Genomic DNA, 15,408 nt, shown 5'->3' with positions numbered 1-15,408 from the left:
TCAAACTTGCAAACCTTGAATGATACTAGATAATTTATTATTCTTAATTTTAGATTAATTAGTTCAATTAGTTAATGTATATAACAGACTAGAGGCTATAATGAAAATGAAAATGTATAAAGTGTACCATAGGATAGATAAAATATACGAATCCTTGTACATAAATAATTTGAATTACTAATTATTCGTTTAAGTATACGTATGCCTAAAAGAATTGGTGCTAGGTGATTAATTCAGGAAAGACCTTAGGCATTGTTTGATATAGCCTAGAGCCTAAAAGCTTACCCGTTATTATGTACCCTAGTTCCTATATCTTTGAGCCTCGAGTTTTCTTTTCTTGTAAGCCTTAAGTTCAAAGCCTTGAGCCTAAACGAGTTTAGTAATCGATCCTTTTTCTGTCTCGTTGTTCAATTGCACTATGTAATGGACGTTGAGCAATAAACATTGAGGGATAGGTAGATATGTTATGGTGGCTTTGTGTGCGAAAAAAGATAATGAAGGGATTATGAGAATTAGTATGTAAATAAAAAAAAAGGGAAAAAAAGAATGCAAATAAAGAAAGAGAAAGCTAAATCAAAATTAAGTTCAAAAATGAAAATCTTTCGATTCACAATTATAAATTTTGCACATACTAATTTCACATAATACCTTCTGATCACCTCCAGACGTACTAACGTCCGGAGTGTGAATACCGCAGTAAAATATATGGATTTGAAGTGGTGTTCACAAGTATACAGGTCAACTTGTAATATAGTTTGTTTACAACGAAACATCTTGTACATACTCTGAGGATCATACCCAAAGGATTGTAGTTTAGGGAAAATTGCTATTAAGCCAATTATCAAAAATAATTTCTAATCTACTCGAGCAACGAATTAGTAGTGTTAATCAAGAAGTAAAATGATAATAATACTAAACTAAATAAATTTAACTCTGCTAAGAAACTCGATCCTTCAATCAGTTAATAAGTTTAAAACAGTTGAAACATACGAGATACATTTGAAGCGTAAATTGATTCTAATCTTACACATACATTCAATTAAGCAATGTTAAAAAAAAAAAGAAAGAAATAAAGAATATAATTAAGGAAAAATATGCTTATAGATTTATGGATAAAAACGTGGCTTTGTGTAACAACCCCTTACCCATATTCGACGCTAGAACAGGGTACGAGGTGTTACCGGACTTACAATACAATCACTCACACATTTCTGAGTCATAAATTTGTGTTCAAATTAAAACTATTTGCAATTAATCATAAAGTCTCTAATACGAGCCTACGAGGCAAAAAAACATGCATTGGAAGTGGTCTGGGACTAAACCGAAAACTTTAGAAATTTTTACAAAACTTAGAAAACTTTTGCCATAAACAGGGGTCACACGCTTGCATAGTTTGGGGCGTGCTCATATGCGCAGGCCGTGTGGCTACACACGCCCGTGTCCCAGCCCCGTGTAACTCTCTGACTTGCAACCCATGAACAAATTGAGGTCAAACGACCAAGTCACACACTCGTGTGCTAGGCTATGTGGAAAATTAATTTTCATAAAATAGGTGCAAACTTCACACAACAGGACACACACCCGTGCCTGGGGCCTTGTCATCCACACGGCTGAGACACACGCCCGTGTTTCTGCCCATGTGCTCAATTCTGAGCATTCTGTTTCTCAAAATTTAAGTACAGGGGACACACGTCCAAAACACAAGCCCGTGGGATAAACCGTGTGTCATACACGGCCTAGACACATGCTCGTGTGTCTACCCGTGTGGACAAAATAAAGGCTATTTACCAAGCCATTTTCCACCCTTATTTACACCTACACTTACACCAACTCAATAGCACAATTAATAGCATACTTAGGCAACCAAAACATCCACAATTATGACCAACACATGCCAATACAATATCAACATCCATCATACTCACGACATTTATTATGCTCTAAATCAATCATGCAAATTTCACATTCATTTAGCCTCAATCTACTACTTTCAAGACACCTAGTTGTGCACAATTTTATCATCTGATCAATATATCACATTTCCAAACATTTCACATTCATGCTATAAATCACAATCCATCATTCACCAAGCATACCATGACCATATCACTAAAGACATTGGCACATATATGAGAATACTTAAGCTTACAACCATGTTAGCCAAAATAAGCCAATTTACATGGCCAAATATCAAAACAAGCCTTTGCCAATTACAAGCCAATACATTGGCTAAAATCATAATGACACATATAACAAAATGGCCAAGTCCCCTATACTTTCAAAATACTAAGATCATCAATACCCAAAATGAAAGTATGATAGAGTGATTCAAATCTTAGACGATATCCAATTCTGAGCTAGTTTGGCGACACTATAAAACATGGAGAACAAACGGAATAAGCTATATAGCTTAGTAAGCTCGTATGCAAGAAATAAGCAACCTTACCATGCATATAACATTAAAATAATAAAACATAATTAAATGTAAATGTACCATAGTATCATAATCCATTTCATCACAAAACTTACCTCATTTTCATCATTTCAAGCATTTAATAAACATGAGCTTTACACATATACCTGAACCATCTCGAAATGAACTTACACATATTCTTAGCTTTGACATACCCATGAACCACTTGAAATAATAATGTCAGATACTCGAGAAATTTGCACACTAAGTGCCACATATGTAGCCAAAGCTACCCAAGTCTTATAACACCCCTAACCCATATCCATAGCCGAAATAGGGTTACAAGGCATACTGATCCATTACAACATAAATCATACATATATGCATTCATAATCAAAATTCATTCAACACATTCACATTGTCCCTTATAATGCCCTAGGAGACCTTAAAACATGCTTAAAAGAGGTTCGGGACTAAACCGATAATATTACCAAACTTTGGAAAACATAGAAAATTTTCTTGCATTTAAGGGTCACACGCCCGTGTGAACAGGATGTGTGCCTCACATGGCCACCAACCACGTTCGTGTCACAAGCCGTGTGAAAATCGGACATACATACTGACTTGCACCACAGGACCGAGGACACGCCCATGTGCCATGGACGTGGGAAAACTCGAGGGGTTTCTAACTTGGGTCACACAGCCGACCACACGCCCATGTGCCAGCTTATGTGCCACATATGGCCAGTAGACACGTTCGTGTGTCTAGGCCGTGCCAAACCTGTAAGGTATACTGACTTAACTCAAAATGGTACCCTAGGGGACACACGGCCATGTAACATGACCATTTGTAAAACCAATTTGCCACCCTTTTATCCTGTATACATAGCAACCAAATTGGCACCATTTCAACACATATATAAACAACCAAAACATGCCGATTCATACACATATCATGCTATCTATCCACAACCATTTCAACTACTCAATTCCATATTCAAAAACATACCAAAACCATATGCTAAAATCATCAAGACTTATGATGTGCATGATAAATTTTATATTTATGATTGATCGTACTTGAAAACTAACTATTATCACGATAAAGGAAAGCGCACCTATCGAACAGTAGTATAGCTTATAGCAAGACCAGAATGTCAAACCCACAGGAACTAAAAGTACTAGTATTAACCTTCTTTTTATTATCTAGCATAAAAATAAGGGGATTTGCTTTATCTAAACTAATTAACTAAACTAAGAATGCACATGAAGTAAATTGGGGAAATACTTTTGGGAAAACTAATTGATTTAGACAATACCCAAGGAAGAATCCACCTAGACTTTACTTGTTATTTGACTCTGAATTAGACAATTTATTCACTTGACTCGATCCGTAGAAATCCCTAATTTATATTATTATCTCTCTCGAGACTAACAACATCTAATCCTAGGTTGATTAATTGAAATCTCTTTCTAATTAAAACCCCTAGTGTTGCATTAACTCGATCTATGGATTCCCTTTATTAGGTTTGACCCTAATCCAGTAGATTTATGTCGCCCTATGTCTAGGGTGCAATCAACTCCGCTTAATTATGCTAGATCTACTCTTAGATAGGGACTTTTGCTTCTGAATAAGCACATCACTACTTGAATCAATATCCTGGAATATTAAAGCAAGAATTAAGAACATATAATTAAGAACCAATCAAGTATTTATCATATAATTCAGAAAATAATAACAAGATCCGTTTTAGGTTTCATCCCCCTTCGGTATTTAGGGAATTTAGTTCATATGTGTAAAAGAAAACATCTCAGAAAAATAATGATAACAAGACATAAAGAAAACCCAAAAACCTATCAAGGAAATTGAAGGGAGATCTTCAGTCTTGAAGGAGAATCCGGCTTTTGAGATGGATCAATCGGCTTCCTTCGGGTAATTCCTTGCCTCCTACTCTGTGTATCGTCTAGGTGCCCTTCTAGGGTGTTTATATGGGCTTTAGAATGTCTCCAAACCCTCAAAAGTGGCATTTTTCGAGTAGAACTAGACTTGGGCTCAACAGGGACACGTCCGTGTGACACACCCATGTGGGGTGGCTTAGGCAGTGTTAGAGTCTACTAAATAGGCGTGGGCGTGTAGTCTACCCGTGTGAGGAAGTCCAGGCCGTGTTGATTTCCCATGTTGACCCATTTTCTCTGTTTTTGGTCCGTTTCTCGCTCTTTTTACTCTCCTATGCTCACCTAAGTATAAAACATGAAATTAAAGGATTAGGAGCATCAAATTCCACAAATCTAATGATAATTCATCCAAAAATGTGCTTAAGCATGGGATAAAATATGTATAAATTACGACTTATTAAATTCCCCCACACTTAAGCGTTTGCTTGTCCTCAAGCAAAATCCTCAATTCACAATTAAGAAATCATTTTTCTCAACTTATAATTCCTATCAATAATATCTCAAAATAATCCATAAGTAATCATACATTGATAATTCAACTAGAAGAACATCAAAGTTTCAAACATTCCAAGTTAAGCATTTTCTCACGAAAACATAGGTGTCTCCCCACATCTAAGTAATCACCTTTGATTCAAAATATCACAAAATTCAATATCCTCACTAAAGATTCACTCAAATCACTCAATGTGTTTAAGAACAACAAATTTAGCACTCATCAGTCAATATGAAAAGCTATTACCATAGGCTTACGTGAAAATCAAATCTCCACCACTATATATTGAGATGATGCATCAATCAAAATGTCTTTAAAGGGTTGTAACGTGGCTTTGGTTAGGGGTGTGGTCACAAGTTGAAAGAGAAGGTTAGAATCGAGATTGAATTGAAAAATTACCTAACTAGAAAAATGCTAAAACTAACAAATTACATTCCTAATTAGATGATTCTAGAATTGAGCTTTTCTTCATGGATAACATCATTTTAATCCAGGCATTACATAATTTCGTCATATGTTAGACGACAAATCTCAAATGCAGCACTTCATTTTTTTTTTAAGAAAAAATCAAGTAACATAAAATTTTGCTAACTATCAAAAATAAAACATAGCTATGCAATTTATTCAAATCAAATCTCGACAAAAATAGGGATCAAATTAATTGAGAGGATTTCAACAATAATAGGTTATGGGTTAATATTGAGGGTAAATCAATGAATGGCTTGTTAGGCTCAAGAGGGTTTACTAAGGGTTAATTATGAAGGTAGACTTTTATGGAGTGAGTGGGTTAAACCTACATGTCTTTATCATCTCAACATATCAAATCAATGGTGTGGTCTTGACATGCATAATCGAAGCAAGTTCTAGAATAACAAATCAATATTGACGCACTCATAGCAACAATAAAAGTGAGCATGAAAGAAATAATATATGCTTTAAAGGCTCAAGATCTCACAAAAATTGTGGCTTTTTTATGTTAACCCTATGAATTTCAACTTCAAGATAATACCTAAACTTAGGGAAATAACCTAAAAAAAATTTAATTCTCAAAAATCAACTTATCATGCTTGATTCTCTAATTTCTTAAAGTTTAAACAATCAATGCATAAATGCCTATGTTTTAATTCAAGACATATCAATAAAAATCATAAATTAATCAAAATTTCATTCTAATAGTGATATGAGTGAATCACATGAGAATAAGACAAAATTCAGGGATTTTTCTGATAATGATATAAATAACCCCCCTCACACTTAAGATGTACATTGTCCTCAATGTACAAAGGTAGATTTACTGAAAAATATAGATATAAGATCATAAGATAAGGAGAGAAGTGAAACTTCCTGAATGTTAAATGGAATCCTTGAATTAGAGTCATGGAAAGTAATCGGCTAAGGCAAGGGTGAGATTTGGAAGAGGATACTCCAGTGGTGGTAGAGGTTGTTAGTCCACAAGTGTTTTTCCAGTGGTGTTGCAAATTCCTAAGTAATAACTGCAATAACTCTTAATGAAATGGCCGAGAACATAAATTGCTAAATATAAATTGTAAAACCTAAAGATGAAAAAAAATAGTATTAAAGAGAAATAAGATAAAAAGTCAGTTAAAAAGATAAATAAAAATAAAAATAAAAGACGAATAGTAGGGGTTTATGAAGATATTGGGGCACACGACCGTGGGGCATGCCCGTGCATTTCGTGATTTTCAAATTTGGGTGCGTTGGTGCACATGACCATGTCATTTTGACAGTTTCGACCACGGGTGGTGGGCATGGGCATGTCGTACGCCCGTGTTAATTTCTCAGTTTCTACCACGGCTTATAGACACGGGCATGTTGCACGTCGTGTCCTACTTCGTTCACTTCTCCCACGCCTGTATATGTATGCGCACGCCTGTCTTATTTCGACAGTTTTGACCACGGGTGGTGGGCACGGGCATGTCGCACGCCCGTGTTAATTTGGTAGGACTAACCATGGCCATGTTGCACGGACATGGCAACGTATCAAATCCTGTGTTTTGGGAAAAAAATTTCTCTATTTTCACATGGCCATATCGCACGGCTGTGTCACCACCCGTGGTCTGAGCACGGCCTAAGGCACGTCTGTGTGCCTGGCTGTGTGGATTTGGAAAACCTGTGTTCAAGGACTCAGTTAATGATTTAGATGTTAAAAACTAAAATTTACAGAAATCAACATCGTTAATGCTCGGGTTGCCTCCCGAGAAAAGCTTATTTAGAGTCTACGCTCGACTCTACCTTGTGGGTATATTCAAGTAACTTCGTGGAGCCGTAGCTCCTCTTTATCATCATTAAAATTCTCACCGTTATAAAGTTTGAGACGATGCCCATTTACCTTGAAAGTGCTTTGTGATGGATGACTACCTTTACTGTGCCATATCGAAACACAGTTTGGACTATGAAAGGACCTGACCATCCTGATTTAAGCTTTCCAAGAAACAATTTGAGCCTCGAGTTATATAAAAAGACAAGATATCCAACTTCAAATTACTTCCTTTGCCTCAAACGAGCGTCGTGGCGGCGCTTTGTTGCCTCCTTATATAGGCGTGAATTTTCATATGCATTGGTTCGCCACTCATCTAACTCGTTCCACTGCATCAACCTATTTTCACCTGCAAGTTAGGATCAAATTTTAGAAATTTTATAGCCCAGAATGCCTTGTTTTCTAACTCAAACGGTAGATGACAACTTTTTCCATAAACAAGTCTATAAGGGGATGTTCTTATGGGGGTTTTAAAATCAGTTCTATAAGCCCATAAAGCATCATCTACTTTCATCGCCCAATCCTTCCTATTTGATTCTACTGTCTTTTCTAGGATACGTTTGAGCTCTCGGTTTGCTACTTCGACTTGTCCACTAGTTTGAGGATGATAGGGGGTAGCTGTTCTGTGGTGAACTCTGTATTTCTTAAGGGTCTTATCAAATTGGGCATTACAAAAATAAGTACCCTTATCACTGATAATTGCTCTAGGTGTTCCAAATCGAGAGAAGAGTTTATTAAGGAATCGTACTACCATTCTAGCATCATTATAGGTAAAGCTTAGGCTTCCACCCATTTAGACGTATAATCAACGGCTACAAATATGTATTTATTCCCAAATGAGCTGGGGAATGGACCTTTGAAATCAATACCCCATATATCAAATATTTCACATGAGAGCATATATGTTTGGGGATTTTGTCACGTTTAGAGATATTACCTGTTCGTTGGAATTTATCGTAAGTAGCAATATTCCTGTTGGCGTCCTTGAAAAGTGTAGGCCAATAAAAACCTGATTCGAATAATTTATGTGCAGTCCTATTTCCACTGTAATGTCCTCCAGTTGGTCCTGAGTGGAAATGTTCCAAGATATTCAATGCTTCTGACCCTGTAACGCATCTCCTAATGACTTGATCTACACATATACGGAAAAGGAAAGGGTCTTCCCAAAAGTATTTTTTCACATCAGTAAAGAATCGCTTCTTTTGCTGATGTGTCAACCCTTTTGGGATAATGTCAGCGGCTAAAAAATTCGCAATGTCTGCAAACCAAGGTACCTCAGAATCATATATAGCAAAAAATTGTTCTTCATGAAATGAATCATTTATTTCAACTTCATTTAGCTCTTTGGTACTTGGATTTTCAAGCCTGGAAAGATGATCAGCCGCGAGATTTTCAACTCATTTCTTATCCTGAATCTCAAAGTCAAATTCCTGCAATAATAGAATCCATCAAATAAGTCGAGGTTTTGCATCAGTCTTAGTTAAAAGGTAGCGAAAAGTAGAATGGTCAGTATAAACGACAACTCTAGACAATATTAGATATGGTCTAAATTTTTCGAATGCAAAAACCACAGCTAGCAGTTCTTTCTCCATGGTGGTGTAGTTTTCTTGTGCGGCTGTCAAAGTTTTTCTAGCATAATAGATAGGTTGAAAATGCTTGTCTCTTCGCTATCCCAAAACTGTACCTACTGCAAAATCACTCGCATCGCACATTAGTTCGAAAGGTAATTGCAATCAGGTGCGATTATAATTGGAGCATTAATCAATTTATCCTTTAAAGTATTAAATGCCTCTAAATAGTCCTGATCGAAATTAAAAGGCACATATTTTTCTAGTAATTTAGTCAAAGGCTTAGTTATTTTAGAAAAGTCTTTAATAAATCTTCTATAAAACCCAGCATGTCCTAAAAAGCTTCTAATAGCCTTAACCAAACTAGCGGGAGGTAGTTTTTTAATGGTTTCAATTTTAGATTTATCAACCTCAATCCTTTTTGCTAGAAATTTTATGTCCTAACAAAATACCTTTTTAAACCATAAAGTGACATTTTTCCCCGTTAAGTACAAGGTTCATTTCTTCACATCTTACTAAAATTTGTTTCAAATTTTTAAGGCAAAGATGGAAAGAGTTACCGAATACCGAGAAATCATCCATAAATACCTCCATGATGTCTTCTACGAGTTCGTCAAAAATGGCCATCATGCAGCACTGAAAAGTAGCAGGAGCATTACATAATCCAAAAGGCATTCTACGATAAGAAAACGTACCGTATAGACATGTGAATGTCATCTTTTCTTGATCTTCAGGAGCTATTGGGATTTGAAAATAACCAAAGAGTCCGTCTAAAAAGTAGTAGTACATGTGCTTGAATAATCTTTCCAACATTTGGTCAATGAATAGAAGGGGAAAGTGATTTTTTCTTGTGGCGTCATTCAGCTTCCTATAGTCAATGCAAACTCTCCAACTTGTGAATTTCCTTGTTGGGATTAATTCATTCTTCTCATTGGCTACAACAGTCATGCCTCCTTTCTTTGGAACAATTTGCACTAGACTTACCCAAGAACTGTCAAAAATAGGATAAATTATTCCAGCATCTAGGAGTTTAATTACCTCAACTTTAACAACTTCTTTCATGTTGGGGTTCAGTCGTCTTTGAGCTTGCATACATGGCTTATAATCATCTTCCATTAAAATTTTGTGGGTGTAAAAAAAAGGGCTGATCCCTTTAATGTCAGAAATTTTCCAAGCTATGGCTCTTTTATGCTCTCTTAATACTTGGAGCAATTCCTCTTTCTCATTGGGTTGCAAGTTAGAAGCAATAATCACTGGTAATGTAGAATTATTTCCAAGGAATGCGTATTCTATGTGATTTGGCAATTGTTTAAGTTCCAGTTTGGGAGGTTATTCAATAGAGGGTTTTTGCTTAAGTTCATTATGTACTTTAATACCCTCATATTCTGCTTGTCTTGGGGAGGGTTCATTGAAATTTAGTTCAGTTTTTATCTTACCTATCTTAGAATCATCATCATCTACCTCCTCTCCTTGGGCAAGACATAGTTCCAACGTGTCCTTATGTACGATTTCTTGAAAAGAATCTTAAGTAGCATGATCAATAGAGTCAATAAAATAACTTGAGCCATCCTGCTCCCTAGAAAATCGCATGGCATCATAAATTTTAAAAATAATCTCTTCGTCACCTACTCTAAGTACCACTTCAACATCTTCATCCATGTCAAGCACAACGAAATCAACAGAGAATATAAATTTATCTACTTTTACAAGTACGTCCTCTATAATACCCCTAGGATATTTAACAGATCTATCAGCTAATTGAATACTCATCCTAGTGGGTTTAGGTTCCCCAAGACCAAGCTGTTTAAACATTTTATATGGCATCATATTAATGCTAGCGCCTAAAACAGCTAGTGTCTTATCAACATTCAAACTACCAATTAAGCAGGGAATAATAAAGCTTCTGGATCTTTCAGTTTGGTTGGCAGTTTATTTTGGAGTATGGCCGAGCACTCCTCATTAAGTTCCACTGTAGATAGGTCTTCAAATTTCCTTTTTTTTGTTTGAAGCTCCTTTAAAAATTTTGCATATATAGGTATCTACGATATAGCTTCAACAAAAGGTAAGTTAATATGCAGTTGTTTAAAAGTTCAAGAAATTTACCGAATTGTGCATCCATGCTGTCTTTCTTTAACTTTGCTGGATATGAGATTGGTGGTTTATATTCCTTTGGAATTGGATTGTCATTATTTTCAGGTTTTACTTCCTCTCCTTCGTTTCTATCAGCTTTTTGTGGTGGCTTCTTTTCAGATTCAGCTAACATTTTCCCACTCCTCAGTGTAACTGCTTTCACCTGCTCTTTTGGATTGGGTTTGGTATTACTAGGTAGACTTCCTAATGGTTTTTCTGAAATTAGTTTAGTAAGCTGGCCTATCTGAGTTTCGAGCCATTGGATCGACGCTTGTTGATTCTTAAGTGTTGTTTCGGTATTCTAAAAACGAGTTTCTGACACCGAGATGAATTTCATTAGCATCTCTTCAAGGTTTAGCTTCTTTTCCTGCTGGTACAGTAGTTGTTGAAAAACTGGGGGATGTTGTGGCCTTTGATTTCCTTGGCCACCCTATGAGAAGTTGAGATGGTTCCTCCAACCTGCATTATAAGTGTTACTATAAGGATTATTTTGAGGTCGAGGATTATTACCCATATAATTCAATTGCTCGTTTTCCATGTTGTGCCCATAGGGTGGGTATTCTGAATTGCTTGTTCCACCTCCATTTGCATCGTACTGCATTACTAGATAAGCCTGTGAAGAACCAAGTAAACCATTAATTTTTGTATTCAAAAGTTCTACCTGATTAGAAAGCATAGTGGCAGAATCGACATTAAAAATGCCAGCCACTTTTGTCGGCTTTGTCCTCATGACTTGCCACTGATAATTATTCAGTGACATCTCTTCTATAAATTCATAAGCCTCTTCAAGTGTCTTATTATTGATAGTCCCACCAGCAGCTGCGTCAATCATGTGTATAGTCAAAGGATTCAGAGCATTGTGAAAAGTTTGAACCTGTATCCAAAGTTGTAACCCATGGTGAGGGCACCTTCTCAATGGATCCTTGCATCTCTCCCATGTATCATAAAGAGTTTCTAGATCCATCTGCACAAAAGAAGAGATATCATTCCTTAATTTAGCCATTTTAGCCGGTGGAAAGTATTTAAGCAGAAATTTTACGGTCATTTGTTCCCAAGTGGTAATCGATCCTTGTGGTAATGAGTTCAACCACTGTTTAGCCTTATTCCTCAATGAAAAGGGAAATAACCGAAGGCGAATGGCATCTCAGAGAAGCCATTGATCTTAAAGGCACCGCAGAATTCCAGAAAATTTTCCAAATGGGTGTTTGGATCCTCGTCCTGCAAACCATCAAACTGAACAAACTGTTGTATCATTTGAATCGTGTTAGGTTTTAGTTCAAAATTATTTGCAGCAATAGTAGGTCTAACTATACTCGATTCACCTCCTGTTAAACTAGGTTTAGCATAATCATACATAGTACGAGGAGTAGGATACTGATTTACTGGGTTTGTAATAGCCACAGGAGGTAGCAGATTATTATGATTATCAACCATCTCCTCGGTTGTGGTTTGAATATCGTCTTCTTGCCCTTCATCTATGTATTGTTGACTTTTTCTTATCTCTCTTTAGTTTCTGCGAGCTGTGCTTTCGATCACACTATCAAAAAGTAAAGGTCCTAACGGGTTTCTTCTAGTCATAAACTATAAAAACCTGCCAGAAGTAAATAAAAGAAAATTTAGTGATATAAAAAAAATTAAAATAAAAATTAAATTGCAATAAAATAAATGGCTAAAGTAATAAAAATTAAGCATTCCTAATATCTCAGTTCCCCAGCAATGGCGCCAAAAACTTGATATGCGTGATAAGTTTTATATTTATGATTGATCGTACTTGAAAACTAACTATTATCACGATAAAGGCAAGCGCACCTATCGAACAGTAGTATAGCTTATAGCAAGACCGGAATGTCGAACCCAGAGGAACTAAAAGTACTAGTATTAACCTTCTTTTTATTATCTAGCCTAAAAATAAGGGGATTTGCTTTATCTAAACTAATTAACTAAATTAAGAATGCACAAGAAGTAAATTGGGGAAATATTTTTGGGGAAACTGATTGATTTAGACAATACCTACGGAAGAATCCACCTAGACTTCACTTGTTATTTGACTCTGAATTAGACAATTTATTCACTTGACTCGATCCGTAGAAATCCCTAATTTATATTATTATCTCTCTCGAGACTAACAACGTCTAACCCTAGGTTGATTAATTGAAATCTCTTTCTAATTAAAACCCCTAGTGTTGCATTAACTCGATCTATGGATTCCCTTATTAGGTTTGACCCTAATCCGGCAGATTTATGTCACTATATGTCTAGGGGTGCAATCAATTCCGCTTAATTATGCTAGATCTACTCTTAGACAGGGACTTTTTCTCTTCTAAATAAGCACATTAATACTTGAATCAATACCCTAGAATATTAAAGCAAGAACTAAGAACACATAATTAAGAACAAATCAAGTATTTATCATATAATTCAGAAAATAATAACAAGATCCGTCTTAGGTTTCATCCACCTTAGGTATTTAGGGAATTTAGTTCATATGTGTAAAAGAAAACATCTCAGAAGAATAATGATAACAAGGAAATTGAAGGGAGATCTTCAGTCTTGAAGGAGAATCGGCTTCCTTTAAGTAATTCCTTGCCTTCTACTCCGTGTGTCCTCTAGGTGCCCTTCTAGGGTGTTTATATACGCTTTAGAATGTTTCCAAACCTTTAAAAGTGACCTTTTTTGAGTAGAACTAAACTTGGGCTCGATTGGGACACGCCCGTGTGGGGTGGCTTAGGCTGTGTTAGAGTCTGGTAAATAGGCACGGGCATGTGGTCTACCTATGTGAGGAAGTCCAGGCCATGTTGATTTCCCATGTTGACCTGTTTTCTCCGTTTTTGGCCCGTTTCTCGCTCCTTTTACTCTCCTATGTTCACCTAAGTATAAAACATGAAATTAAAGGATTATGAGCATCAAATTTCACAAATCTAATGATAATTCATCCAAAAATGTGCTTAAACATGGGATAAAATATGTATAAATTACGACTTATCAACTTACATAAGTTCTAAATCCATTTCCTCATCATATTATCATCTATATCATGACACAAATTGCACCATATCATCATCTCAAATTCAAACCACAATATGCCAATCTTCCAAGCATTAATACATTATCTAATAATTAACCAAGTGAACAACCATTTTGCTATATCAACAACTATAGTAAACATACCAAAACAAGCCAATATATAAGGCATTATATACATCACATGTATCACTTATCAAACATATAATTCAAGCCAACTTAAATGGCCATACACCAACATTTACAAGCCAAATCTCATGGCTAATATCATAACTCAAAACATACTAAGATGACACTAGCCTGTACATGCCATATACCATATATACAAAGCTTCAAAAGTACCAACAAAATGATCGATAGTGTGATGACGGTTCCCGACGATCCCCGAGTCCAAGTTAGCTTTGATTCTCTATAAAACATAAACAAATAACACACAGTAAGCTTCGTAGCATAGTAAGTTCGTATTAAATATACTCAACAGGTCATAATATACTAATCATCAATTCGTACTAATTAATATCTAAATCATGGTGACCAACAAACTTTCCTCATACTCACTCAACGGTTTATGAACAAGTTCATAACTACTTCTATTTGGATTTCATGCTTTATATGTACATACCTATACAAATCCATACCGAACTCATGGGGGACTAAATTGGGGAAGATGACATCTTTCTAGTAGTTATTTTTGTCTTTATTTACCAAATGACCAAAATGCCCTTCACTTAAAACTTTGAAATTTTATCTAACCATGTCGATTTTTGTCCAACTAAAATTATAATGGTCTAATTACCATTTAAGGACCTCCAATTTAAAATTTTATAGCAATTAGACACCTCTAGATCCAAGAACACATATTTTTCACCTATTGCAATTTAGTCCTATTAGTCAAATTGGACAATCTATCGATAAAATTTCTTAATGAAGTTTTCACACAATCATTCAATCATATTGTAGACCTTAAGGAAATAATAAAATAAATATTTCTACCACAGATTCATCATCCTAAAACTACTATTCTGAATTGACCCTAAAACGGGATGTTACAACTTTCCCCCTTTAGGGATTTTCGTCCTCGAAAATCTTACTGGAAAAGAGGTTTGTGTATTATTTTTTCATAGCTTCCTTGGGTTTCCACGTAACCTCTTCGACCCAATGTCTTTGCCATAAAAATTTCACTAGGGCTATATGTAACACCCCAAACCCGGCCCAGACGTTATGGCCAGATTTGACGTGTCACATGGACTTACGACTTAGTATGCATTCGCTGGTTGAAGTGATTAGGGTGGTCTTTGTAAAAACAGCAGTTGAATGAAAAGTCGGTTTATCAATCTTTAGGCTATCCATTTGTTGTGCTTGTTAAGTCTTGAAAACGTTCATTAATTTTGAAAACCCGCGTAGCGTAACACTAGCAGTTCCGTCATAGTATAAATATAATCAGAAAATAAAACCATAGCGGAAAAAAGAAATTTAAATAGCGGCCTTATTACAACTTAAAACCCAAAATTAAATCGAATATAAAAATAATAAAAATAAACTAACTTGG

The 15,408-nt window shown here is 35.7% G+C and overlaps 1 non-coding gene across 1 annotated transcript; it reads left to right on the top strand.

Moving 5' to 3' along the window:
• Positions 1–11,728: 11,728 nt before the first annotated feature.
• Positions 11,729–11,835, top strand: LOC128290980 (small nucleolar RNA R71). Its single transcript, XR_008280758.1, has one exon. It is a non-coding gene; the product is annotated as a small nucleolar RNA R71 (small nucleolar RNA).
• The last annotated feature ends 3,573 nt before the right edge of the window (positions 11,836–15,408 follow it).

This window comes from Gossypium arboreum, chromosome 3 (assembly GCF_025698485.1).
Source record: "Gossypium arboreum isolate Shixiya-1 chromosome 3, ASM2569848v2, whole genome shotgun sequence".
Taxonomy (NCBI): Eukaryota; Viridiplantae; Streptophyta; class Magnoliopsida; order Malvales; family Malvaceae; genus Gossypium; species Gossypium arboreum.
Note: the sequence above shows the minus strand (reverse complement) of the source record. Positions and strands in the feature narration are given on the sequence as shown.